Here is a 27,770-nt window from a genome sequence, read left to right on the forward strand (position 1 = left end):
TAGAAATAGCGCGACACGCTACATACCAAAGGGAGCAACATGCATTTAGTCGCGTCGTCATAGAGGGCATAGAGTTTACACTCGGCCTAAAGTTAGCAGAAACACCCTGCATATATATATATATATATATATATATATATATACACACAGTTTGAGAAGACAAACGTCGCTACAAGCAGTGATGAACAACCGATGATTGCACGCATCCTGCATTTCTATCAGCGTCATTATAAGGGGCCAGTGCCCTGGCTGAGTGTTAAGAAACGGCATTGCATGCCTCCATGTTAAATATGGTCAAGGTGGCGGGGAACGTTAAGAAAATTCAAGTCTGGGGTTTGACGGGCCAAAACCACGCTTTGATTATGAGCCGCACTGTAGTAAGAAACTCCATATTTATTTTGACCATCTGGGGTCCTTTAACCTGCACCAAACGCACAGCACACGGGCGTTTTTGCATTTCAGCCCCATCGAAATGCAGCCGCCGCGGTCGGCATTAGATCCCAAGCACTCGGGTTAGTAGCGCAACACCTCAGCCACTATGCCACCATGGCGGGTGCGGCGGAGAAAGCAGTGAACATCGTTTTTACAGAGTGCGTTTCGCTTAGATGTTACCTGTTAGCGCGCTACAGAACGAAACGAAAAGCTTGGCGGATATGTACAACATGGTGCTCATATTTCACATGGAGGCCAAATTCTTTTCTGTGACCTAGACGGAGTGCTGGCGAATGTGTTGGGAATGTGCTCGGCCAACAAGCACAATCTGCGCTGCTATACGTTCTCGGTGACAACTCGCACAGCGCAGAGGCACACGCACAAATGTTTAAAGAATGGGACGACAGACCGCCTGCAGTTTGCCATGACGTCGAAATAAGAAGCACAAATAGCAACGTTTCTGTACTTTTGTGGTGAATAGTTCAATTCGCATGGTTGCGGCACGCATTACTTCTTCTAAAAAATCCAAACGACGAAAACTGTGCGCGCAAGAATTAGCACGGCGTTTGCGACGTTTGAATTTGGCGCCTTTTCCCGCGCACTCCATTAGCTCCGGCCGGTGCACCGCGTTACTGCGCTAAAGAAAGTAGTTCATCAAAGAAGTGAAGCAAAAAACTTTCATACACATGCAAAGCGCAACAATTGTTCTGTAATAACATGACATCACAGAATTTGTTATCAAATAGTACAATTTATGATAATATAAGCGTGTATTTGTATGAGTGTACATGTATGATTGCGCGTTTGCGGTGTTGATGCTTGGAGCATTCCGGCGAGTTCGTGTACGCTGTTCGCTTGAAAGCTTCCTGCTGTTCTGCGTTCTTTGTGTGCTTCGCTGTGACATCTTTGGAATATTCCTGCGTGTTGCTCGCTTTTTATGGGCTTGTTGCCTCGAAGATCGCCATGATCGCCTCCGACTCGGCGACATTAACGGTGAGTGAGTGTTTCGAATTTCCCTTGTTTGTGCATTGCGATCGACGCGGTGAACGGAAGCGCGGGAATTATTTCAGCGCTTGTGCGTGTCTTCCGCGCGCCTCTTTTCTAGTTTTCATTCCTAGTACTATCCTTCCGCTGCCAGAATTGGTTGTACAGCACTAGATTCGTGGTATATAACATGGAGCTTTGTCCTGGTTTAACTTTGCACTCTGCTTGTGGTGACGTAAGGCAGCTATGTGGTGCCAGCTAAAACAGGGCATGTTGTACGCCATGATTTCTGATACGGTGTTCGAGCACCGATTGAGTTAGCCTTATTAATGAGCGCGAAACAATGCGACGTGAAACCATCCGATCTGTACTGTAATCGGAAGGTATTTCGTTTGCGCCACGCTAGTACAAGGCGTATGAGTGAGCTGTAGCAACGGAGGGGGGGGGGGGGGGGGCGGTGGGATCAGCGAAAATGTATTCTGTTGCGCTGTTTCCTTCAGGATCGAGTGACTCCGCGGTGCTTCAACGTCACTATCAGACACGCCGTGCGGCCGATGTTCGCGCTATCGGAAAACACAGGAGGCTGTCGCGCAATAATAATAAAGAATTTGAAGGGTGTACATGTGATTCTATGCGATACGTGAGATACAATAGAGGGGGATGCCACAGATTGCTGCGAAATCATCGAGTTATACGCCTTGCCAACCGCGTGTGTTTTGTTTTCCACCAGTTCGCGCGCATTCAGCTTTCTGTTTTCATCTTCGTTCGACGCCATCGAGTGCTTCGCCCAAACGGCTTCGCGTAGGCGCTCTTAGCATTCACGGAAAGGCAGATTTCATGGCACTCCAGGTCCTAGAACATTCAAAATAATGTAATTTCGAGAAATTGCAGCTTTTCGCACTTCAGTAAGTGATTGATTTAACAAAATTTTAAAATCAGTAAAGGAACGAGATGCCTGGCATATCTGCCTTGTCGTCCCACTGTGTTTCGAGGCGGCATGTATACGTTATCGGCAACATAAACATCAATAATTAGCATTGTTTCTTGTGACCATAGAAGTAGCTAGTTATGTCGAAAAGCTATTTTTGCTTTGAATCCGAGCACAAAAGAGTGAACAGATTGAAAGGGGAGCGCATAGTTGTGAACTAAATGACAACGCTTTGCAAGCTTGGAATAATGCATTGTCGAAAGAGCAGTTCTGTGAAATTCTTTCTTTGAGAGTAAGCAAAACTTCAGTAGCATCAGGTAGACGGGGAGTAAAAGAATGCAACACTCTGGTTTTATATGAAGGAGCTGCCTTTAATATGTGGCCATAACAGTTCAGTAGATGCATGGAAATAATTTTTAAAATAATAGAGGGATGTGAAATAAATTATTTGACAAGCTCACACTTCCATTGGCAAGAGCGGCCACACTTTAGTGTATTCAATGACTAGTCATTTGTATCCGTCCATTTATGTCAGCCTAATGGTCCATGTAGCTCTTTTGATTGTTGCTTTTGCTGCATCATGGCTTCACATTTTAATACTGACACCTTTTTCAGATTCAAAATGAGCTAAGAGACACCCAAGCTGGAATGCTAAAGGTGAATTCTTTGGCCATCCATTCTGTAGCGTCACCATGATCAAATACAGTGATGCAGTGAAAATGTATTGCAGGAAGCAGAAAAAACAACATTGCTGATGCAACTGCAAGGCATTTGCTCCAGTGATCAATTGGTGCAGAGTGCCTTCATTAGGAGACAGTGCCTTTAAGCACTCAGCTGAAAGACTGCAACTGCACCGGGACTGGGAGTGAATTTCAATGTCACTTGTGAACATATTAAAGATAGAATGTGCCTTCTTCAGGGTATATGCCTGATATGAGAGGGGCGTTCAGAAACTTAGTGTGGACATTAGTGGTCTACGTGAGTGCACATCTTTCTAGTTTTACCAGAACGAAGGTACGACCTATGTCATGCAGCAGTGCACTGCTAGAGGTATCAAACCAGAACAGCAGCACCCTTTGAGAAAGTTGGGTGAAGAACGAGCAGTGATCAGGGCTTTCTGCATTTCAAGGGCCAAATTCCAAAACGATTGATGCTGAGCTGGACGGTGTGAAGTGCCGGTCACCACATACTTTAGCCAGCATAGCATGAATCTCCTTGGCATTATGCCTCGTTAGGATACAGAAATTGCATCACTGCTCATAAAAAAAATTGGAAATTGGGAGGTTGAGGGGAAGTGGCAGGGCTCCCCTCTGGAGCAGCCAGTGCATGCCCATTGCTATACTGATAATCCTACCTTAATGAGAACCAGTGATGCATGTTAACCTATTACGCAGCTAAGTGCATTCCTTGTTTTGTATTAAGGGGACACTAATGACACCCTAAATTAATTTAAAATAAAGCATCATTTTAAATATCTATTTCTGTAAATTTCTTGGTAATTGCTTGATTATTAGAGAAAATAAAGCTCAACGTTCAATTTTCTGAGTATCGCTGCAAAATCTTTGTGCTAACATCTCATTGTCACATCGTGGATTTCAAGTATTTTACAACTTGGGTTGCCAGCAACATTGCTATTCGCAGCAGCGGAAAATGCGCGGCGGCAATGCATGTGAACGAAACTTCGCGAAAAGCTTCGCAGTGCCGCGCCGCTGGTCGCTCCATTCGCTGAATCGCTTGCATGTGAAACAAGCTTAAACATCAGATTGTCGTTTTGGCACTTAAAACGCCGAAATTTAATTAATTTAATTTTACTTTAGTGCTCCTTTAAGCGGTAGAATTCATGATCTCTGCAAAAACTCATGCTCAAAGTATTTTCCGTAAAGATTAAATAAACAGTAGATATAAGTGTCTATTTATATTTTGAATTCTGTGATACGTGATGACTATTAGTGGTACAACGAGACAGAATTGTAATACAATGTGTGACGGCATGATGATGCACATCGAGGAAATGACCGATTCGCCCTAGAGGTCCCTGACATGGACATCAACTGACTGTCCACAAACTTCTGAGTTCACTCCGTGATCTTGTGCAGCCTGTGCGTTGCGAGTAGATTAATTTAATTGAGATTTAATTTAATTTACTGTCCTTGCGGCTTATGTACATTTCATACAGTGGAGTGGAATCTCGCATTACTTCTGGAGCACAGCAAGTGAACGTGATGTGTAGTGGTAATCTTAGTAATGATCGACAATCATGTCCCACTTCGAGCTCCTAATGCTGCTTGCCAACACAAGCAGTAGCATATGCTCAAGATAGCGTGAAAGAAATTCATTGAAAAGTGGCATATGCCCAGGGTCGCATACCCAGTCACCTAAGCTGTTCCAACGGTTGATATTGAACTCTTCCCTAAACATAGCAGCCCAATCTCCCCATTAGACCATGGGCTACATATTCGCACAAATGGATGGGACAATCGAGACAAACACCTGAAAATATGAAGTATACCAAGAATGGTAATCACAATAAATAGTACTAGATGTGCATTAACGCAAGCTCTTGGGCCAGTTGGTGCATGATGAACTTGATAAGGGGGGGTATCAGCAAAACAAAGGACGCGCACACATGGAAAAGGCGTTAGACAGGGACGAACGCTGGTCCGTCCCAATGTCCGTCCATGTCTAATGCCGTTTCCTTGTGTGCGTGTCATTTGTGTTTCGCTGGTACTCCCCTTTTTCAAGTAATAGATGTTTGGATACTTTGGTTTATTATTCTTCTTTGTGCTGGATTGTTTTTTTGAAACGTGGCATCCAGACAGCATCAGAAGCTTGTAAGAAGTCAAGTTTAGCGTTCTAGATTTGCAACAGGTACTTTTGTAATTTATTTGCAGTTGGGCTGTTGTGTGAATGTACTTGAAAGGCTTAAAACTGTTTTGCTAACATTTACTTAAACATGCAGGTTCACATAGGCTGTAAGAGTGCACATTCAGAAGGTTATCCTGGCCCAGCTTACTATGGCCTGCCATGGTGGACCAGGAAAGTTTGCAAGGGCCTTGCTTCACCATGTGTTCACAGAGGAGGAGCTCATGGGCCATTTGGGCTTTGGAAATAACACCAAGAGGCAACAGAGGCTCTTGACCCCATCAGGGTCAGTGCTGTTATAGGCAAGTACCATATATCCTTTCCGGTTGCATTTTTACATTCACATTTTTTTTCTAAAATTATGAACTTGCCATTGGCATAACAAACGACTTTCATGTAGCCCGTGTGTGCAGTTGTGTGCTACAATAGCCTACCATTTGGAATGACTGTTCATATGCCTAATGCCGCCATACTCAAATGCTTCTAAAATTTAAAAGCTGCCTTCACTGCTGAAAGTTTTAACATCTCCACCAAATAAAATGAGCTGCATTTGTGCATTAGCAGTGCTACTTGGCTGTCATTGCAAGGAATAGTTGTCTGTGAAGCACGCTCCAAATCTTTTGGCATGGAGGACATGGTTAAGTAGCCTGAAAGTGTTATTCTAATACACGAATTGTGGAGAAACTATGCTCAAGTGTGGTTACTGCTCAGCTCGAGCAGGAGCACGTTCACCAAATAGAAATCAAAACAGCTCTCCATGTTCTGAGATGTGAAACAGTAGTTTCACCAATTTTAACAGACCACATCAAATCAAAGTTGCTCCTATCTTGAAGGAGGTCCCTGTGATCCGACACAGAAACCTTTCAGCAGAGGGAACCTGAGTGGTGTGGCAATTTTCTTTTGGTAGTTTCAATCAAAGAAACAACAGGGACAGAGTTGCCAGCTTCACTGTCAACAGTACTACGTTTAGTGGATGCTTACTTATTCTAAGCACCTAACCTATGACTCGTATTTATTAACATGCACTTTATCACTTTGCATTCTAAGATATGAAAAAAATATGTGGCTTTTCCCCATATACTTCAATAAATGGAGAATAGGCTCTTGGGGCCTAATGTATAAAGCTTCTTACAGACCATCGGACATGTCCACTACTCCCATTCTGAAATTATTAGAATTGTTTCCTGCTTCCTTACTTCACCTACCTGTTAACAGGGTTATAACAGGGTTATGAACCATTGCCAAGTAGATTATGGGCTTAAATTTATCAAAAAGATGAATGGGCTTTTCTGTCGCTCTTGTTTAGCCCGTTGAGGATCACATTTTGGGGAGAAATATGCCTCTAATTTAGGAGTTATATATCTTTTGTGGTGTGCACATACTCAAAACTTTCGAATTGAATAGTGTCCTATTCAATTTAGTCTTTGAATGGTCACTATTTGTAAATGTGAGTATTATACCCCTGTCACACTGGGAGTTTTAATGTCATTCGAACCGAATGGCATTAGCATCGAATGACATTTTCCGGTTGCTACACAGCGATATTTAATGTCATTAGCACCGAATGACTTCGGCAATCGAATGAGTTCGAGAAACTCATTCGGCTTCGCACTCGGAGCGAATGTGTACTCTCAACCCCAGAAACAAAGCAAAACAGGACACAGTATTTGCAAATTGAAAACCGTACTCGTATAGAAACAATAACGTTTGCGTGTTTTAATGGACTTGTTACTCTAAAGAGACAAAATTTGTGCGGCAGGCTGTCGCAAAATGTTGTTACTCTCCAGCTCAGTAGCGTCTGGCCGCCGTCCATGCCGCCGCCACTCTGCTCATCGGTCATAGAACGTCTAATCGCTTCCTCTGATTATTACGCCTTGCTCGTAATGCAAAGTACGCAGCAACTTATCGCTTCACCTCCTGCAACTTAGCGTCGTCGTCCAGCGTCGACATGTCAGCCATTTTGCTTGTTTTCAATTTATCGGCTACTCAGGTGGCTAAGCCTTGTTTTGGCTTATAGTGGCCACATAGTCTGAAATAGAACAACTTTTTTTTATACGCATTACTAAAATATTTTTTTTTTCAGTGAAGTGACGTTCCAAAAATATATTTAAAGTTATGGAATGCTTATGCAAGCACTTTAAACCTGCCTCGTTCTACTTTAGTTGCGACGTTTTTTTCGGAATCATCGCCATTGATATCGCCACCGAATGACATTAATTTTTCGAGTGTAGCAGCTCCGGGGGGCGAATGACATTCGTTGCATCGAATGCCATTCGATTCGAATGACATTAAAACTCCCAGTGTGACAGGGGTATTATTCTAATATTTTGAAACACCAATAAAACATGAAATTTGAGCCAAAGTACGGTAAATTTTCACCTCCAATAACATAGTATAGACATAAAACGTAAGAACTTGTAAGAATAGCAGACCAGGCTAGGTTACTAAAGTAGCTGTACTTTAGAGGCTGTACAGCAATCATTTATGCTTACTGAAGAGTCCTGTGCATGTGAAGAAACTTTTTGCTGCTCCATTTGTGCTTTTAATAAACAGCTCTTCATAACATAACAATGACAAAAACTTGCTAACTTTAAGAATACTAGTATGTGAACCTCATCTTACATTAATTGTGATATCAGCTGTTCATTATTCAGAAGCTATCCAATAATTGATTTGCTTCTGGCATTATTCGGTTCAGTCTCAGAAATAACTTTTCGCGCATCCTTAATATTTTTATTGCAGATTTAAGTTCTTCAGGTCGACTTTCCGAGAAAATAAACTGGTAAATAATGTTTTTAAATAACAATAAAGTGGCAATACCATTTCAGTATTTGCAGTTTTACATGTTTTATTTTTTATGCAGGATAAAGCAGCGTAGTTTTTTGTGTAATGAAACTTACAAAAACTTGTGGCAACACTCCCAAATTAGTGCAATGACAGACACCAAGGAGCTAAGTGAAAAATCAGTTTGGGAGAAACCCAAGGAGCGACAGCACTATAAGAATATTTTCTAGAAGTCTCAGAAGGTTGCAGCACCTCCAGTGGGATGCTAGGCAACACTTTGTTCTGAAAAGGCAATTTTTTTCAGAATGTTCCGTCACAGCCACAGATGTATGGCAGTGAACTCTAAAAGGGTTAAAGAAGTCAGTCCTATGGCATATGGCTCTTAAAAGACAGCATTTCTTCGTATCTGTCACATTCTGCATGTGTCATGCTAAGCAGCTTGGTGCACAACTACACGGAATCCTCATTATAACAGTAATTCAGTCGTTGAGGCAGAAAACATACTTCGCTGTAAGCAGTGTCTTCTTTAATGTAGAAAGTCCTAAGTCATTGTAAGGCGAGAAGTACGTTCCGATTGCATGTGAACTCAGGAAACCTAACATCAAATGAAGCTACACTCAATTCTAGTGACATGACACTATTGTATTTGGAGCATGGAAAAGCAGTGAAGTGCTGCACATTTTAATTATGAAGTTACAAGAAATAATTTTAGTTGTCAGTTCAGGTTTATTTATGAACGACATGAATTTTTTTCACCATTTTGTTTCTCAGCAAGCGAAGTTCACATCTTTGACATTGAAGATATTCATAAAGTTATATTGCTACAGTGTTTTGTTCCTCTTTGCCCTTTCCTGCATTTGACACTTAGTGGAGTCCTGTGCCACACTAAATAAATTTAAATGGTCATGCTGTAAAGCTGTACCCGTGGAAAATTGGAATAAAGCAACACAAATACATAAATCAATTTCATTATAACGAGGGCATATTGCATGCCATTCTTTTGCATGTGGAAGTTGCTTTTTAAAACTTGTTCTGGCTTGTTTTTGCAGGTTTCACGTGTCGCAAATTTCCTGGTACCAACATGCCCTATGTAAAGAACTCTGGCCTCGCTTCTCGCATGGGACCCTGCCCCTGAAGCAACTGCCCCTGCCCCTTCACCTCTGAAGAGCCCAAGTTGGACAGCTCAAACCAAAACACAAGTGTTGTGCTCTTGTAACTCTCGACATTCTTATGTTTTATGTTAGTCTCCTGAAGGACCCAATTTGGATTTCTCAAATGAGCATACAAATGTTGTGCCTTTCTATGGCTTGACATTTTCATGTTAATATTAGGTATTTATGTTAATTATGCTAGTCTCCTGAGAAGCCCACATTGGATTGCTCAATCCAGAATACAAGTGCTGTGCTTTGTTATAGTTCACTACATTTTTATGTTAGTTTTTGATATGGTTCCAGTAAGGATAGTGTTTCCTTATTAATATATTTTTTAAGTATCTCAAGTCATTTCATGCCAAACCACCCAACAATTTTCTCAAGAACTGTTCCATTATGGCAAACCATTTCAAGTTTGCTTGATTTTGAGTAGGTACAGCGAGAAAATGTTCGAGAAAATTTGCTTTCATACATACTCTTAAGTCATTCCAGGGCAACCAACCAGCGTTTTTTTTTTGCCATCACAGATATAATTGAAGCTCCGAACTCTTGCTCCCCATTTATTTTCCTTCACAAAAATTTTTTTGAATTTTGGCAAAAATTTATTGTTCGTGCCCAGCTAAGCTAGAAGCCACTGATACACGTTTCTTCTGAAAGGGAAATTGTATGATCCAGATATTCAGATGGTGTTCATGTCAAGAGACTGAAGTGGTGACTGCCAAAATTTGCAAAGTTTGAATTTTCTTCTAACGTAGGGAAATACAGAAGGCACAAAATGAATATAAAATCAGACTGGTTGACTTGGTATAGCTGCAAAATATTTCAAGCCTTGGAGGTTCAGTTGATCAGCTAAAAAAACTAAAGTTGAAATTTTTTGCAAGCTTCGTGTTGAAGGTAAAAAATTAGCTTTGGTGGTTGGCACAAAAATGTGTCACCCATCACTACACAGCCGTACATGTCTGCTATGCATGTGACAAGTAACAAAAAGTTATTATTCTTTAAGTGTGATAAATTATTTTTTATAATGTTCATTTGTGGATCACACATACAGCATAAATATATGAAGCCATGTCATCTAGGAAGGAAAGGTTGTTAATATATTAGCCACAAGAACTACTCAACAAACTGACTGCCTTTTTTATCATTACGAAAGCAGGTGACATCAAGCGCTGCAGCTGCAGTCTCAACTCGTATTTTTTTAACATGAACGCAAAAAGTGGTCGCCAATGGTGTCTGACCACATCAGACTGAACATGGCACATATGACTTTTATAGATGAGCATGTTCCAGCTCTGAAACAGTGGTAGCAAACAACACCACAAGAATTTGTTCATACTCATGTAGGTTTTCAGTCTGAATTATGAAGGTGTTTTCTACTTTCATCATCATTGGGCTTCAGGGAGCAGGGTACAAAGTGTCCTGCTCCCTCTTTGTTGCATTGCAATGCGACAGGCCCTTTAAGATGCTTTGTATGAACAATATCAGTGCTCTTTCTGGATTTACTGTCTAAATAATAGCTGATATTTCTTTTTCTAAACTGCATGGAACATATCTTTTAGCACTGCAGGATTCCCTCACATATTTATTACGTACGAGGTCTGTTAGAAAAGTATTCGACCTTTTTTTTTGCGAACACCTGATGAATATGAAACAAGCACGTTTTCATCAGCCGCCCTTGAACCTTTGTGCGCATGCACGAATTTTTTCCCACCTGCCAATATCGTGAATTGCTGAGACGCAGCATTTGAATGAGGTAGTACAGTGCTCTCGTCGGTTTTTTATTGCAAGGAAAATGGCAGAGCGACTGGAGCAGTGCTACTGCATCAAATTTTGCCAGAAACTGGGCGACAGCCAAGTGGAAACCATCCGGAAGATTCAGACTGCTTTCGGTGACTATGCTATGAGCAGCACACAGATTAAGGAGTGGTACAACCAGTATAAAGACGGCCACACATCGGTGGAGAGCGAGCCACGCTCCAGTCGGCCATCAACATGCCGAAATGACCAGGTCATTGCCGAAGTGAACCCCGTGGTGATGCGGGACCGTAGTGTAACTATCCAAGAAATTGCGGAAGAGGTGGGCATCAGCACATTTTATCCACATTCCATTATCACCGAAGATTTGGCCAAGAGAGTTGCGCCGAAATTCGTTCCCAAGCTGCTCATGGTGGAGCAAAAGCAACTTCGTGTTGAAGTCTCACAGACATGCTGGATTCCACAAACAGTGACCCCAACTTCATGAACACCATAATCACTAGTGACAAGTCTTGGGTGTATGTTTACGACCTGGAAACCAAATCCCAGTTGTTACAGTGCAAGCGTTCCACACCATAATCACTTGTGACAAGTCTTGGGTGTATGTTTACGACCCGGAAACCAAATCCCAGTCGTTACAGTGGAAGCATTCCACACCATAATCACTTGTGACAAGTCTTGGGTGTATGTTTACGACCCAGAAACCAAATCCCAGTCGTTACAGTGGAAGCATTCCACGTCGCCAACCAAAGACTGCTAAGTGTGCAGCAACGTCAAAGTGTTGCTGACTGCTTTCTTTGACTCCCGCAGTGTGGTACACCACGAATACACACCACAGGGTCAAACAATCACTAAAGACTACTACAGGGATGTCCTCCATGGCCTATGTGATGCTGTATGGAGCAAGATACCGAGGTTGTCAACAGGAAATTGGCACATCCATCACGACAATGTTTTTGTCGCACTTGATTCAGACTTTTTTGACGAAAAACCAGACTCCTGTAGTTCGATAGGCCCCTTGCTCTCCTGATATGGCGGCCTGCAACTTCTGGCTGTTTCCCAAAATCAAGGGGCCATTGAAGCAAGCGTGATTTCAGACAATAGAAGACATTATGGCTGCAACAACAGCTGAGCTAAAGTCCATTTGGAAAGAGGCCTTCTCGGAATGCTTCTAACAATGGCAGCACCGCTGGGAGAAGTGGCGGGATTCCCAAGGAGACTACTTTGAGGGTGATTAAGTTTCCAACGCTTCAGTTATGCCAGTTTTTTTTCTTCAGCCAAAGGTCGGATACTCTTCTAACAGACCTCGTAATGATATTTTATGTGCAATGGCTGTATGGTTTGCCTGGCCCACACCAAACACAAGCCTCGTTGCGTTGGAGCATGTGTCCCTTGGCAATAATATGCAGACCCTAACACCGCTTCTTTGTCATCTGTGTTGCATACGAAGCCGGCTTTGTCGTCTGCATTCCCGGCCAGCAAGCTGTGCGCACCTTAGAGAAAAGTCGGTGCTGACAAAATTTCAAAAAAGAATTTCTTGCATTTAAAAACACACATGCATAGCAGACATGTAGAGCTATCCAATAATGTATAACATTTTTTCGCCAACTACGAAGGCTGTTTTTTCCTTTAACATGAAGCTTCTTGCAAAAGATTAGAATTTTTTTTACAGGCAATCAGCTGAACCTTCAGAGCTTCATATATTTTTCTGCTATACTATGTCAGCTGGGCTACCATTCTGTATTTAATTTCTGTCCTGTGAATATTTTCTAACGAAAAAAAAAAACTAACGGATTGCAATTTGACTCATTTTTGCCAATGCCAAAAGCAATTGAAGTATTCAAATATTTGAAAAATTGGCTATTTTGGCAGTTTCATCACTTCACCGTATTTCCACGCACACCATTTGAAGGCCTCGATCAATACAATGTGCATTTGAAAAAAAAGTATTTGAAGCATTTGAAAAAAAAATGAAAAGCTAGAGGACATTTGATGTCCTCTAGCTCAGCTGAACAGGAAAACTAAACCGTCACCTAAAATGCTACAAAATATCTGGCAAAAATAAATAAAAGTGGGTAACGAGCTTCGAACTCTAGTAAACATATGGCAATGTTTCAGATATATGTGCGGTATCAAAAAAAATGCTTGTCAATTCGGCATGAAATCGCGTGCCTGCAAGTGCATCTGTGCCATTTTTAGAGTTCAGTAAAAACGGCATTTTACATAACTTTGTAAAAATGGCTTATTGCTATCTAAAATACATGAGTAAAATTAATAGGTATAAGTCGGCTTAAATTTAATATGCAACGAAACATCTCCAGTAATGGCGATGATGTGCCTTTCATGTTTACATAAAACCATATCTTCTGAATTCTTTCGTTATTTTTTGTGGCAGCGAATAAAATTGAAATGGAACTCTCACAAGGAGCAACTTTGCTGTATTCCAGCACATCTCTAATAGCTGTCTTTATTTCATATGAAAATCTGAAGCAGTTAATATGAATAAGTCGCTTGATATGGAATTACCTGTGCAGGAACGGTATCATGCAGAAAACACAACTGGATCATGCAACAGCAATGCAGCATAATAAACTGCTCCCATAAGCATCACTTATTGTGATTGCCATGTTTCAAAAGTATGTAAGGTTTACTGAAATTGGCGCACACCATTCAAGCAACATATAAGGATTGTACAGTGATCCTTTTTCAGTTTTACAGATATTTAAGTTGTCTGCCAGGTAGCATATTTCTTGTTCTTGAGCTGGATTATTCAGAGGTGGACATTACTAGCACAAGAAATGAAAACATTAAACTGATTGTCATAAATTTATTAATTCACTTATAACATCACAGCACATATTTCAGTTTGCAAATTGTAGCCAGTGAGTTTTCAAGACATTCACTTGAAATTAATTTCTAAGGTGACACCAGTTTCGAAATTTTCCCATAAATGTGAGAGAAATACATGGGCATTCCGGTTACTTTTGTGCTTCGATGCATAACAGTGCGTTTTGTTAAAAAAAGTAAGTGCTACAGCAGTGCATTTATACAGCCAGTTTGATGGCATGTGTCTCGTTACTAGTGTCATTCTGGAAATTCATTCTAAGTGCATACACCTTGTAAAATTACCGGCTACAATTCGTAAAAACTTTATTAGGAACTGAGTTTTTGTTAATCAGCTGACTATGGTGTCTTGTTTCTCATGCAAGTAATGTTTGGCACTCTGTATCTAGAATTATGTTAGCTGCAACAGTCTTCAATAAGTTCCGTGAAACTTAAAGATAACCACCCTGCATATCAGGTCTCAGTTGAGTGCTGTGGGCACAAGCAAATTGTGCCATGGTTATAGTACCACTGGCTACCTAATAGAGAAAGCAAGTACCTTTTTTTAGTGTTCTTATTTACAGTCATGTCAGTCTGCTTGTACATTTATTTATTTAGGCATTTATTTTTTAAAATTTATTTCTTTTGGTAAATGTGTTTTACTTGAGAGCCACACTGACTACATCTTCAGTATTCAATTTTGTTATGGTGTCAAGCTGCAGGAAGTTTGTACTGTGCGATAGTTTTTAAGAAGTTTCTGATCTCAAACTACAAATGGTTGTACATTTACACAGATGTGTGGTTACAAATAAACAGTTCACCTAGAAAAATGGTTTTTGTCTGCATCAGTTCAGCACTCTTGATTTTTCGGAGGACCATTCACTCTGACAATTCAAAAAAGTGACATAACAGTACTGCTAGCAGTTTTACAATATGGTTTATTACAGGCAATCTAGGAGCATGCTTTTGAGCCCAGGGTGACAGAGGCCTGCGGTACAAAATGCCTGTATTTAAATTTTATCCCTATCCTCTCACAGCAGACATACCACCGTGACATCAAAGGTAATTATGTGCAACATAGCTCAGCAGTATTTTAAGGTAAGTGCAGGTTTAAACTGCTAAATACCCAGTGGGGCATAAAGGGCTTTCAACGTAATTTGTGTTGATGTTCAACAGATCTGCAACAATTCTTCCATGGGGTTTCAATATTGACGAACTACACATTTCAACAATACCTCCATGGGCTTTCAATTTTGAGCTTCAACAATGCTTCAATGGGCTTTCAACATTGACAAACAACACATTTCAACAATACCCCAATGGGCTTTCAATACTGAGCTTCAACAATGCTTCAATGAGCTTTCAACATTGACAAACAACAAATTTCAACAATACCTCAATGGGCTTTCAGTTTTGAGCTTCAACAATGCTTCAATGGGCTTTCAACATTGACAAAGAACACATTTCAACAGTACCCCAATGGGCTTTCAACATTGACAAACAAGACATCTTCAACACTGCTTCAATGGGCTTTCAAGAGTGAAATAGACCATAGTTTCAACGATATGCCAATGATCTTTCAAATTGAGAGGCCACAATGATGTTTCGACAAAATGTCGCGGGCCAATTATCAACACTTGTCAACAATTTCCTCAATGATGTTTCAACAATTCCCCAATGATCTTTCAAGGTCATTTGTTGACGTTGACCAATGATATTTCAATAACCTTTCAACAATTTTTTTTGTAAGGGGTGGGCCTAAAAATTAATCTGCAGAAAACTAAAGTAATGCCTAACACTCTCGGAAGAGAACAACAGTTTACGATAGGTAGCGAGGCACTGGAAGTGGTAAGGGAATACATCTACTTAGGGCAGGTAGTGACCGCGGATCCGGATAATGAGACTGAAACAATCAGAAGAATAAGAAAGGGCTGAGGTGCGTTTGGCAGGCATTCTCAGATCATGAACAGCGGGTTGCCATTATCCCTCACGAGAAAAGTGTAGAACAGCTGTGTTTTACCAGTACTCACTTACGGGGCAGAAACCTGGAGGCTTACGAAAAGGGTTCTACTCAAATTGAGGACGACGCAACGAGCCATGGAAAGAAGAATGATAGGTATAACGTTAAGGGATAAGAAAAGAGCATATTGGGTGAGGGAACAAACGCGAGTTAATGACATCTTAGTTGAAATTAAGACAAAGAAATGGGCATGGGCAGGGCATGTAATGAAGAGGGAAGATAACCAATGGTCATTAAGGGTTACAGACTGGATTCCAAGGGAAGGGAAGCGTAGCAGGGGGCGGCAGAAAGTGAGGTGGGCGGATGAGATTAAGAAGTTTGCAGGGACAACATGGCCACAATCATTACATGACCGGGGTAGTTGGAGAAGTATGGGAGAGGCTTTGCCCTGCGGCGGGCGTAACCAGGCTGATGATGATGATTAGGACATTTGCACCTCTTTAGTACACTTTCTTCGCAGCCGCGCACTTACGGCTCATCACGTCAGTTGACAAGACTGCTTTGGCTCTCATAAGCGAATTGGACACACAATGTTCCTTCTCCTACATGCACCCAAAATGCCGCACAAATGCTCTTCCGCCACAACCGAGTTTTGAGGGCAACGCCATACCCACAAGACCACCATGGCGGGTGACTTTGGGATCAGTGGGCCCCTCTAGCAATTTATTGCATAAGAAGTGTATCGTGCCGCGTAGTTGTGTCTCATTCGCATGTACCCCAGTACACTAAAAATAAATGTGCACGAGTGCACCTTAAAGAAACTTGCCGCAGCTTTCCATTTTTTACCGTAGCAGACCCCAAAGAGAACAAAAGAAACAAAAAAAGCTCGAAAATTCTGGTCAAGGTTCTGTCTTCTGTGATAAAATTTACGCGCTATTATCTTCTTTCTTATCATGTAGTAAAAATGCCCTCTTTATTTAGGTTGCTAATAAAAATACCCGTAAAAGTATTAGCTTTTTTTTTTCACTATGGCAAACACCATCACCAACCATGACCCAGTCGCGTCTTGAACGTTGCCAATCTTTGACAGTCTTTGACAAGTTAACTTACCGATAATGAAATTGAGAAGCGTTGAAACCGTTCAGGCTGCGTGAGAAATACCTGAGCAGTTCACATTTCCGTGCACGTTGTCTCGTCGCTGCATTTTAAACCAACAGTCTGGCCAGAACAAGAATAAATCCGGCCTTGACTTGGTATACTCGGCGAAGAGCTTATTAGAAAACACTTAGAAAGCCCTGAGCAACGTTTTCAATTTTTTTCTGTCACGTCATCCAAGTTCGACGCACGAGCGACTGCAGCACCGGTTTGCAGTGGTGGTCCTTGTGTCCAATGTCGCGTCATTGAAGGCAGCCAGAGTTTAGGCGGCATGGATGGCCAAATAGTGCGAGTAGTGAAGATGATCAACTTGACTGCTGCGAACAGGGGAAAGGATATGCTTGCATTTAACACTTCGTCATGTGCACAAGGTCTACGCAGCAGCTACTAGCTTTGATATATATGTACCCTCCTTTTTTTCACCGCTGGTAGCTCGGGCTCGATGTCTGGATGCAAATTCGAGCGATATACCGGAATTTGATGCGCCTAAAACTCAACTCAACAATCTAAACACTTCAAGCATTCTATAGTTCCCCCTCCCCTCCCTTTTTTATGTTCCTAAATAAATAACGTATTTACTCATTCCTGGCTAACAATTGATCGAATTTCGCCGAGTGACATTGCGCTCACCGAACGAGAATTTGTGAAATATGGAAGCACTACAAGAACTACATATGCATTAAAGACATGAGACACCTATCTGTCTCAGACGATGCAGTTAAGGCTCGTTGCAACCACACACTGATAGCTAGTTCTTTTTTCGGTTCAATGTTCCGCGCTCGCAACTCTCCTGTCGTGAAGGGACGCCCGCTTCCACTCTCACTCGACGTTAGCCAGCGCTCCGGAAAACGGGGTCGCACTGCTGCTTCGCTGCCGCGGGCAACAGGCGCAGTGGCTTGTGGCCTATTTCAAGCAACACGGACATTGCTATTACACAGGTGTAAGGCGAGATTCTGCGCGCGCCTGCTCGCTTACCAATCTACATAATTACGTCCTCCGCAAAAGCAGCACTTGCGAGTGTGCTTAGCCACCAGGCGCTCGCGCTTCCGTAAGACGTGCGCCAGCGATGACCCGCAGGAGTGGATTGCAACGGGCGGCGCGAGATCTCTCCACGCCCGCTTCGTCCGGCAGTGTCTCTCGGTACTGTTGCTACGCCCATCAAACGAAAGCAGACCGCAGTCTCGGCCCCGGTTTTGTTGGGTGCCTTTGTGTTGGTTTCGTGCGCGCGAATAAGTGAGTCCAAACTACAGTCGATCCCTAAACAACGTTCGGGTTCGTGGCGATGGCCACAGTCCCTGCTAGGTCGTTTACGCACCAAAAAGGCGATGGAAATGGGATCGAGGCCGAGGACAGGGTAAGCTTACTGACACGTGGGCATCGTGAGCGCGATGGCTGCGCCAATATCCGTCCTTGGAAGGGCGTAGATTACGTTGCGCCTTTTTCGGAAGTTTTGTGAAGCTGTCGAATAAGAGGATTCCAAACTATCGTGCCGTTTTGCATTCATTGTTACCTTTTTTTTTTCACGCCGTAGTCGTAGTCCTATAGTCGACGAGCGCGTTTATAGCTATGCACCCGCCGTGGTTGCTCTGTGGCTATAATGTTGGGCTGCTGAGCACGAGGTCGTGGGGTTTAATCCCGCCCACGATCGCCGCATTTCCATGGGGGCGAACACACTCCTGTACTAAGATTTAGGCACACGTTAAAGAACCCCAAGAGGTCGGAATTTCCGGATTCTTCCACTAAGTCATACTTCATAATCATAAAGTGGTTTTGGCACGTAAAACCCCATAATGTTTTTTTATAGCTACGTCCTGTGCCGGCAGAAATGTGCATTTTCTACATATAGGCGCATTAATGCATATAGGCGGCGCAGGTTGTGGCAGAAAGCAGGCTTCCCAAAGTTGAGGGTCGGCAGTCTTTGCACGGTAGTCTCTCTCTAAACAAATTAAGGGGAGAAATAATAACGTCGTACTTTTTTGTTATTTGGGATTCTTTGTCGGCAGCTCTTTTCTTTTTCTTTTCTATACCGTGACCTAATAAACATTATCGTCGAGTTTCCCGGTACCCCTTCTTTTTTGTTCGAAGCCCTTTCATTCACTATTGATCGTGCCAATGGCAGAGCTGGCTTTGAGTTTGAGAAAGCGGAGCTGCTGTTGGGGTTTATTAAATGATGAGATGCCGGAAAACAGCTTACTGAAGGGCCGGGTTTCTCAAACATCAACAGTACGCTGCAGTGACTAAGGAATGTGAAAGAAAACGCAAGGCATGTAGAAATAAAAAAATAGAAGAGAAATAGAACATCATTTACGTCTTGTGTAGTCTGCTGTACAATATACTTAATCATGTCAAAGTGCTGATTCGGACAAGTAGGTAATGCTTTGCCAAAGGGTTTTAGCGCTAGAGGACGAGACCGCGTCTTGTAGCTCTAAAACCTTTTCGCAATGCTTTATCAGAGCGGAATGATTTTTTTCTTTCTTCCAATGGTTTTTTTTCTTTCTCCTTCTTTTTTATGCGGTTTGTTGTGATTGGGAGAAAATATTTAATTCTCGCACGAATTCGAAAAAAAACAGCTGTTCGAGCAGGTTCCATCCACTTTTATTCGTGCGCGAAATCAAAGAAATGTGATAGAAAAGAAAATAAATTTTGTGCAAGAATTGAAATACCCAAAGCATCACAATAAGGAAGCGGCGAAACTGAATGACCCCTTAAAGGGAAGCTGAAACACTTTTCGAAAAAAATGAGTTCTCTGCGGCATTCTACAGTTTTGAGTCCCCTGAACTCGAACATCTCGTTCAAAAAGGGCGGAAACAAGCGCAAGCGGCTGTTTTTTCATGAAAACGCGCACCAGCGCCTCAGGGTATCGCGCGAACGCCGCTGTTGCCCGTGATTGGTCGGAGCCGCTGTGACGTCAATGGCGGCAGTCGCCGGTCGGCGCCGCCGCATGCCGCCGTTTCAGAGCGTAGCACGCTGTTCTGTTCTGGCTTCATAGCTGAGTCGCTGAGTTGTAAGCATTATGGAACGTTATCGCTGTCTCGGACAGCTTGTATTTTCGCCGTACATGTTCGAACCGACAGCCGATACGGAAAACGATGGCGGCAACGGCGGCAACGACGATGTTGAGTGTGCCAAAAGCGAGAGGTACGTGTGCACCTTCTCGCGCGTTGGAAATCTTAGCTGTTACGTATGCTTTTTTTTCATGTAGCTGCACGTTCCAATGACGGGAGAAAAAATGCGCTAAAGTGTCACTGGGAACTTGCTGCTGGAAGAATGCCGAAGCACTAACTTCTCATTAGATTGTAAACACGGGTACAATTCCGCGATGTCAAGCACCTTGCCGCTGCTTGTCTAAAGTCCCGTGGTTTTCTGAGCGTTGATACACGATCGCGAACATAAGTGCCGCGTTTCAAAGCGCGCACATGCAGTGCCTCGAGGTACAGTCATGGAAGTTGCTTGTCATATACATCCAGATCTAGATGGTCAGGGGGATTAAATGTGCAATATTCAGAATATGGTTCGACGACTTTGCGATTGTGGCTCGATCAAGAATCGGTATGCGCGCTCCATGCTATATAGTGTTGACATAAAGATATTAGGCAGTTTTAGCACCCCCGTGTGGTAAACATGATAACTGCAACCATACGTCGAATGTCACTAGGCAAGCCTATACTCCATTTCATACCTCAGGTGCAACGCTGTGGAAGCTACGCACGAAGTCCGGTTACCAAAATTTATTACTGCGCGCGTTTCCGTCTATGCACACTAAACATTTTTACGCCCTTATGGGTGTGAATAGGGGTGCTTTCGTCATTTACACCCATGCCCACACCCTTCTAGCACCCTTTTCGGCCAAAGCACCCTATCACAAGGGTGGATACCACACATAAGGTGTGACTTTGCTCAAAGAAGGGTGTTAAATCGACGCATGAAGGGTGTTGAACGTATTGATGCATAAATCTGAGTAACGTGTACACGTCCACGCATTAAGCAATGTGTGTATGTATTGCATTTTTAATGCGAAAGCGTTTCATGGCCTTTCAGGTAGGAAAGGTGGCGTTCTCCGCAACAACAATCCATACGGGACCCTGCTCATGCCAATCTTGTCATTTCCCTTGAAAGCATTCAGAACCGCGCCGCCCGCTTTATTCTCTCAAATTATTCACTTCATTCAAGCGTCACGTCCATGAAAAGAACACTAGATGAACCTGATCTTTGGTTACGTCGCAAATACTTTCGTCTCTGTCTTTTTCATAGAATATGCTAATTTAACCCTTCTCGTAAAGAAAATCTTTTCACCACACCAAGTTCTCGTCTCGCATCGACCATCAACACAAAATTGATGTGCCATTCTTCCTTTTTGCCAAGAACAGCCACTGAACGCAACCGCCTTCCCGCCTCCACAGTCTCAATTTGTGACACCACTAATTCAAGGTCGCCGTTCAAATTATCGTATGGTTTGATTTTCTATTTTTGCGCTGCATTGCAATTATTGCATATTTTCACCACTTCTTTCTGTTGTGCCTACTAGGCCTTGAATGTATATAATAAATAAATAAAATGTGAAGTCATCACCGTCTTTTATGACGTCAGTAGTGATACAGAAGGTAGTAAATACAACAACGTTAAGTATGAGCAATTATGGGTAAATAATGTGAAATAATGTGAATAAGGGTGGAATAAATTGCATTAAGGTTCGTACAAACTATAGCACGGTGGATTACGGGAGATTAAGGTAGAATTGTGAAGAACACGTGACAATGTATGAACTAACGTATCATGGTCACGTGACAATTGCAAGTGTAGATGCGTGAAGCGATTAAGTTTTCCCATTCCTAAGTGACTGTCGATATTTCTTCAAGGATTGTGATGTTACTGGCATGACGGCCACTCCAAAAATGTATCATCCAGAAAAACAACGCCCTTTCACTTACAATTCCATTATCATTATTTTTCGTGCTCACAGGAATATTAACATGCAATTAAACACTTCTAGAAAAACTGCAGTAGCAGAGCGAAAACACGAGAGCAACTTGCGCAATTCTGCACTAATATTTCGGTGCCCTTAATAGCCCAACAAAAAGTGGTGAAATGGAAGAAGCTGTTTGGATACATTGCTGAACAAACAGGGACGTGCTGTTGGACGAGCCTCTGCTGTACAATGGCATCAACGTACAATTTGCATGGTGAATCCATAAAGAAGACTTATAGAGGCGAGATCACGTTGGAAGTTCTCAAACCCGAATTTCCACGTACCTTGCCTAATTCATTCAGAGGTTTACTAAGCTACTGATCTGCTTTCTAAGTGCACCCTCAAATACAGCTTGTAAGGCTGAGCCTATATATTAAGGGCTGGTGTCGTCAACGCTGTAATTTCTTATCCAGAGCATACGCACTTGCAAACGCAGTCTTCAGTCTCCTCATGAATGTTTACGCGTCGCTGTCACACGACCAAGATGTGAGCGTCTTTATCGAGCCATGATATCGCTGAAACTACGCTGTGACCTCGCAAAGTTGCTTCGTTCGGACGCAGCGAATAATCTAATTGCACCAGCAGAAGAGCGCCGATCGTCTCGCTCACGGTCCCGATTTGTGTACTGTACCCTCAGTGATGCAGCACAGACTGCGCCCCCCACCCCAAAATAAAATGCCCGGCACAAAACGTAGTAGCAACTACCCGCCTCACCGCTCTAGTTAGAGACCACAACGAAGCAGCAGCAAACAGGCGGCCATGCGAGCAAGCAAACCTGTCAGAATAAACGTTCAATTTGCGCGGCCGCCCCATGCCCAATGAAAAGCGACCGGAAGTGACGGCCGACGCTGTACCATCACTTCGGCGCGCAGCAGGACGGGAAGGCGGAAGCTGCGCCATCATGCTCGTTTTCGCGTGCGTTCGCGTCGCGCGCTGTGCGAAGTAATTTTAAACGTGTGATTAGTTTTGCGCGCGGGGTAGAAAAAGATGTGGCCCATGCTTTGTGTATTACTCGTGCCGCACTTCAAAGCAAAGCGTTCGTACGCACTGGAAGATGGATCCACGAAGGCTGAAACGAGAAGTTGCAACGTGCCGGTCGATAGTACTGGCATGATGGAAACTTTCAGGCAAGTGCCCGTTTATTTGGTATTTGTTTTGTTCGCTTTAGAATTATCTCACTGTGATCTCGTAGCATAATTCATAATTCGCTAATGTAAGAGCAAGAGCAGCTGCACTCCTACTAGGGCAAGTTAACTACCTCGATCCCGTTCCGTGTGACTAATGTTTGTCAAATTTACATCGGGCGTGGTGCGCCTGCATAGTTACGCTTTGTTTCTCAGCGCTTGAATGTTCATTGATGTGATTCTCTTGTGCGTTCAGCGCGGCTGCTTGTAATGCGGTCGTTCGCGCTTCAGTTAAATGTGGTCGACCACTTTTGCGTCGCGTAGAAAAGGACTGGCTTAGCCACCTTTCGAAGGAACCGGCGCGGTATTGGTTCTCCCTGATGCGGTCGCGTGCTGCTGTTGCTGCTTGCCGGACGCCTTCAGCATTTTATCGGCTCGCTTTGTCTGCGTGTGCGCGTGCTCGCGCTCGGCTTGATTTGTGTGTGCGCTCAGCTCAGCTCGCTTTGTGTGTGCGTGCGTGCGTGCGTGTGTGCGCTCAGCTCAGCTCGCGTTGTGTGTGTGTGTGTGTGTGTGTGTGTGTGTGTGTGTGCGTGCGCGCGCGCGCGCGCGTGCGTGCGTTCAGTACATGCCGGTTTGTATGGGCCGGCGTGTTTGCGCGTGTCTAGTGCGTACGTGTTTTGTGAGTGTGTTGTCTGTGGGTCGATGTGTGTGCGTGCACGTGTTAGCGTGTCTGCCTGCATGCATGTATGTGTGCTTGTTTGTGTTCATCAATGTGCGCGTGCGCGCTTTTGTGTCTGCGCTTTGAGAGTGCGTATACTTGTGTGTGCGTGTGGATGCGTTTTGTGTGCGTGCGTATGTATTGCATGAGGCCGGTAGAGTTTTACTCGCAATAAAACTCTTCCGATTTGGTGCAGCGAGTGTTCCCGCCTGAAAGCCGAGTTTGGTTTCAAGCCACCCTGGACAACTGCTGTATGAGGCGCCGTTTCTCGGGAGGACCAGTGGGAAGGCGCCAAGTATACGCTTCGTCCTTTTTCCTCCCATGCCCTAATGAATCGATATCCTTGTTTTTTATTGTGAAAGGAACGTTACATCCAGAGCATAAATAAATGATTAGGAAATCTGGTAGTGTGTTTCGCCATTACAATAATTCCGATCTTAAAGACGTGGATTTCCCATTAGCCCACATTTCTTTTGATGCAGACAACCGCTGAAATTGTTAGCGGCAGGTTATTCGAGACGTTCTACGTATATAGCAATTGTCTTCAGGAGCTTTAATGAATATTGAAAATTTGAAGTGTTGTGCTTTAGAGGTATCATATATAAGCTTTAGGTCTCCGGGTAATTTGCATGCCCTTCAAGAGCTGTCGCCTATAGCCCTATTGAAATTCGTAACTACAGTTTGGAGCACTGGGGAAGCTAGAAGGCTTGCCCTGGCTCTCGAGAAAGTGTTTAAGCTGGAGGTGTAGGTTGAGGAGTTTGTGGTTGGTAACACAAAGGATTTTTTATGCCTTAGCAGTAGGAGTGACACAGGATAAAAAAATGTATGTGTGTCAAGCACAGGAAGCTGCTCATGTGGTAGAAGCATGTGTGCGTGTGTGTGTGTGTGCGCGTGTGTGTGTGCGCCCATGCATGCGTGCGTGTGTGTGAATTCTCTCCTCAAAAGGGAGTATGTGTGTGAGCTATTTCATTGCTGGTCTGTTTGCCAAGAATTGGAAGAAAACACAATAATCAATTTAACTTGAAATAATAAACTTCAAAGCATACTGGCGTACTGGCGACAGCAGCATACAAGCATGCAGCTGTGTGACAATCTTAATGCATGACTGCAACATCTGGAAGGAGGCTTGCTTCTTCAGTAAGCAGCACAAAGTCCATATTCTTGGCTTTTCTCGTGCAAACCAAAACGAGGCTCATTGCCAATGATCTTGTCTTTTGCTCTAATAGCATTTGTTTATCTTGTACTTAGAGCGTTGTTTCTCGCAGGTCATGCAGATGGTAGCAGCGATTTCACAATGCCCAGCCTTGGCGCCCCCCATCAAGAGCAAGCCACTTGCTTTCGCCTTCAGACAGATGGTTAACGTCTTCTTGAAAGCGGTTGAGAAGACAACATTGTAAGTAGATATAGTTGTGTAGTGTAATATAATAAGTCAAGTTATAATTTAAAACTCGGGCTCCTTGGCCGCCTAAGCTTGATATGATGTGCAGTTGTCGGTGGTTGTAAATATTGCTGATGGTACAGTGCATACTGCAGGTATGACTGCTGATCCAAAGTATACATTTGCATTTTCTTGATGGTCTTTCATAATGAGGATTTTCTTTGTGCAAGAATATTCACAGAATGCCGGGGCATTGTAGCATCATATTCTTTATTGTGCATTAACTGCTAATTTCGTATGACCTTCCTGCTACCAATTTATTTGCAGGAAAGGAATATTTGTTTACTCTCTGCAATGAGCTTGTTATTTGCTCATTGCATTACACTCTTCTACCTTTAATTTATTCCCATACAATTATCAAAACCTTAAAATTTCAGCTGTTTTTATTTTGAATACAATATCAAAATCAAAATGCACCGGGTTGCAATCTAGATTGCACGGGATTTGAAGAAATTACAAGAAACCAGGACCTCTCGGGAGCGTTAAAAAAACGTTTCCGCAGGTAATGTGCCTAATTATACTGAGATAGCTGCTCACGAAAATTGCAAGCATATTTCATTTCACATAGTTTTGCAGGATATAGCAGGCCTATCATAGTCTCTGAGCACAACCTTACCTCATTTGCATCATGAAAATGTCTCATGCTTAATTTGGGACAAGTTTTGAAAAATGAATGTATCATAATTTTGAAACTACACAAAGTATTGGTTGAGGCTAGACAGTTTTCAAACAACTTGACCATGTTGAACTTAGCCATTACAGACGGAAAAAAAACATGCACAGGAGCACTCATTCAATGAAATGTGATGCTTGTGGTTATTTTTCACATGCAAAATGTACTTTTAAGCGAGAGAGGGCAGGTAGCCAATTTACAACCATTGTGACTCATGCGGATAGTAGCAACACAGGATGAGAAATGGTTGTCTCTGAGGTTCATTGAATATGTGAAAACTCATATACAGTACCCTCCCCCCTATGAGGGGTAACCGTGCAATATGTTTTGGGCAAGAAAGAAGATTGTTCTAGGAGACAAGAAATTTCAGGCTCTAGTTGAGAGGCTACAGAAAGAAGGACCATGTAAATAGTCACAGATTAACATAAGCTGCATCGGAGTGGCATCACAGTTTAGAGCATGAAGTGGGAGCATGAGGAAGGATCATAAGCTTAAATAAGGGAATACTACTTGTCAGTGCATTGCCAAGCTAACCCATTGAAAGAAGGGGGCGTGCTCTAAGAAAAATAGTTGACAACACATGCTAAGTTTTCGAGGAAAATATGCCAAAATGCCCATTCTTACTAAATTAGTAAATAAGAAATACACGATAAATTTTAGGATTCAGAAAGTGTCTAATAAACCGCATTGGAGAGTTGGATATTGTTGGGCTGGATGCATGTATTGCAGGGCAAATGAGAATGCCAGTGGGGATTCCCTCATTTTCATTTTGTGTGCACTCTCTGTAAAACAGTTCTCTTTGTCTCCTAGTGTAATAATGTTGTGTAAAAACAGTCATTTTTTAATGCCTTGTGCATTTCACTCTTAATGTGCAATATCCCGTAAGCTTCTCACCTGCAGTACTTATAAAGTGTAATGCAGATATATTGCAGATTTCATAATGTCAATTTTGTATTAAGGTAACATACACACTCTTGGACAAATGTCTGTTGTTGGGAGATGTCATTGGTAGTCTTTAAACTTTATTCACTCTTATTTTCTATGGTGAAAAGGCTACTGTAAATTTATGTTTTTGCTGCTGTATGTGCCTTGTGTGCACAATGACACAGTGGTTTAGCATTCACAGTAACATGCAATTCCTTAATTTGCAAAATAGAAACTTCTCCTACCTTTCACTTGTCTTGCCCAGTTGCCTGAGCGGTGCATTCTGCCCAGTCACATTAAGTTTGTTACTTTGAGGAGCTTGTGGCTTTATCAAATTTTCCGCAAAGTACATGTGTAATTGCACGGACTGAATTCTCATGATTCTCTTCTTATTTTGCTAATGCAGGCTGCAAGATTCCAGCAATGCCATGCGCTGCATTTATTGGTCAAGATGCTCAGAGAATGGAGTCCCTGCACCTCGTGGTTAACCGTGAACATTTCTTTTTCTTTTGGAAAGCTAAAGGCCATTTGCTGCATCACTTGCATTTTTGCAGCTCAGATGTGTACTATATTTTTCTAATTTTGAATCAATATTGGCTATTCAGTATAAAAAATGACGTACAGCGTGAAGGACAAGGACTGCGAGAGACACACTCCACTGACTTTCAACAATATTTTATTGCGTTGCCACATCGTATGTGTATACACAGAGGGGTCATGCGCAGAAAATGAAAGCCAGACACAAGGGGTGTTCTAACAGCAAGTCATTGTAAAAAGAACATGGTCACTTGAAAAAAAAAACATCACAATTTCTATCTGTTTAGATACAAGACTGCACTAGGGGTCAGCGTGATAGAGGGGGCACTAACGCACACACTACCCAGTTTTCTGGTGAAATCAGCTTCAATAATTTACCGGGTGAGCTGTGTCTCGCTAAAACTTCGGTATCTTAAAGAGGGGCATGCAGCCGCAGTCCCGGCAATGAATGCCCAAGTGGCCTTGAACAGTGTTATGGACGTTGTTATAGTGCTCTCTTAAACGATCATTTAGGCGCATGCCTATCTGTCCAATATATTTACTGCCTCAAAATGGG

The 27,770-nt window shown here is 42.7% G+C and overlaps 2 long non-coding RNA genes across 3 annotated transcripts; both read left to right on the forward strand.

Moving 5' to 3' along the window:
• Nucleotides 1-1,222: 1,222 nt before the first annotated feature.
• On the forward strand, nucleotides 1,223-14,721 carry LOC135907046 (uncharacterized). The gene is made up of 4 exons (XR_010565875.2): nucleotides 1,223-1,425; nucleotides 2,960-3,001; nucleotides 5,304-5,508; nucleotides 9,040-14,721. It is a non-coding gene; the product is annotated as an uncharacterized lncRNA (long non-coding RNA).
• A 7,964-nt stretch (nucleotides 14,722-22,685) lies between these two features.
• Nucleotides 22,686-27,482, forward strand: LOC135907045 (uncharacterized). Of its 2 annotated transcripts, none has more exons than XR_010565874.2 (3): nucleotides 22,686-22,927; nucleotides 24,908-25,035; nucleotides 27,084-27,482. It is a non-coding gene; the product is annotated as an uncharacterized lncRNA (long non-coding RNA). The 2 variants fall into 2 exon arrangements; XR_010565873.2 differs by lacking the exon at nucleotides 22,686-22,927 and adding an exon at nucleotides 23,536-23,937.
• The last annotated feature ends 288 nt before the right edge of the window (nucleotides 27,483-27,770 follow it).

Source organism: Dermacentor albipictus, unplaced genomic scaffold (assembly GCF_038994185.2).
Source record: "Dermacentor albipictus isolate Rhodes 1998 colony unplaced genomic scaffold, USDA_Dalb.pri_finalv2 scaffold_14, whole genome shotgun sequence".
NCBI lineage: Eukaryota > Metazoa > Arthropoda > Arachnida > Ixodida > Ixodidae > Dermacentor > Dermacentor albipictus.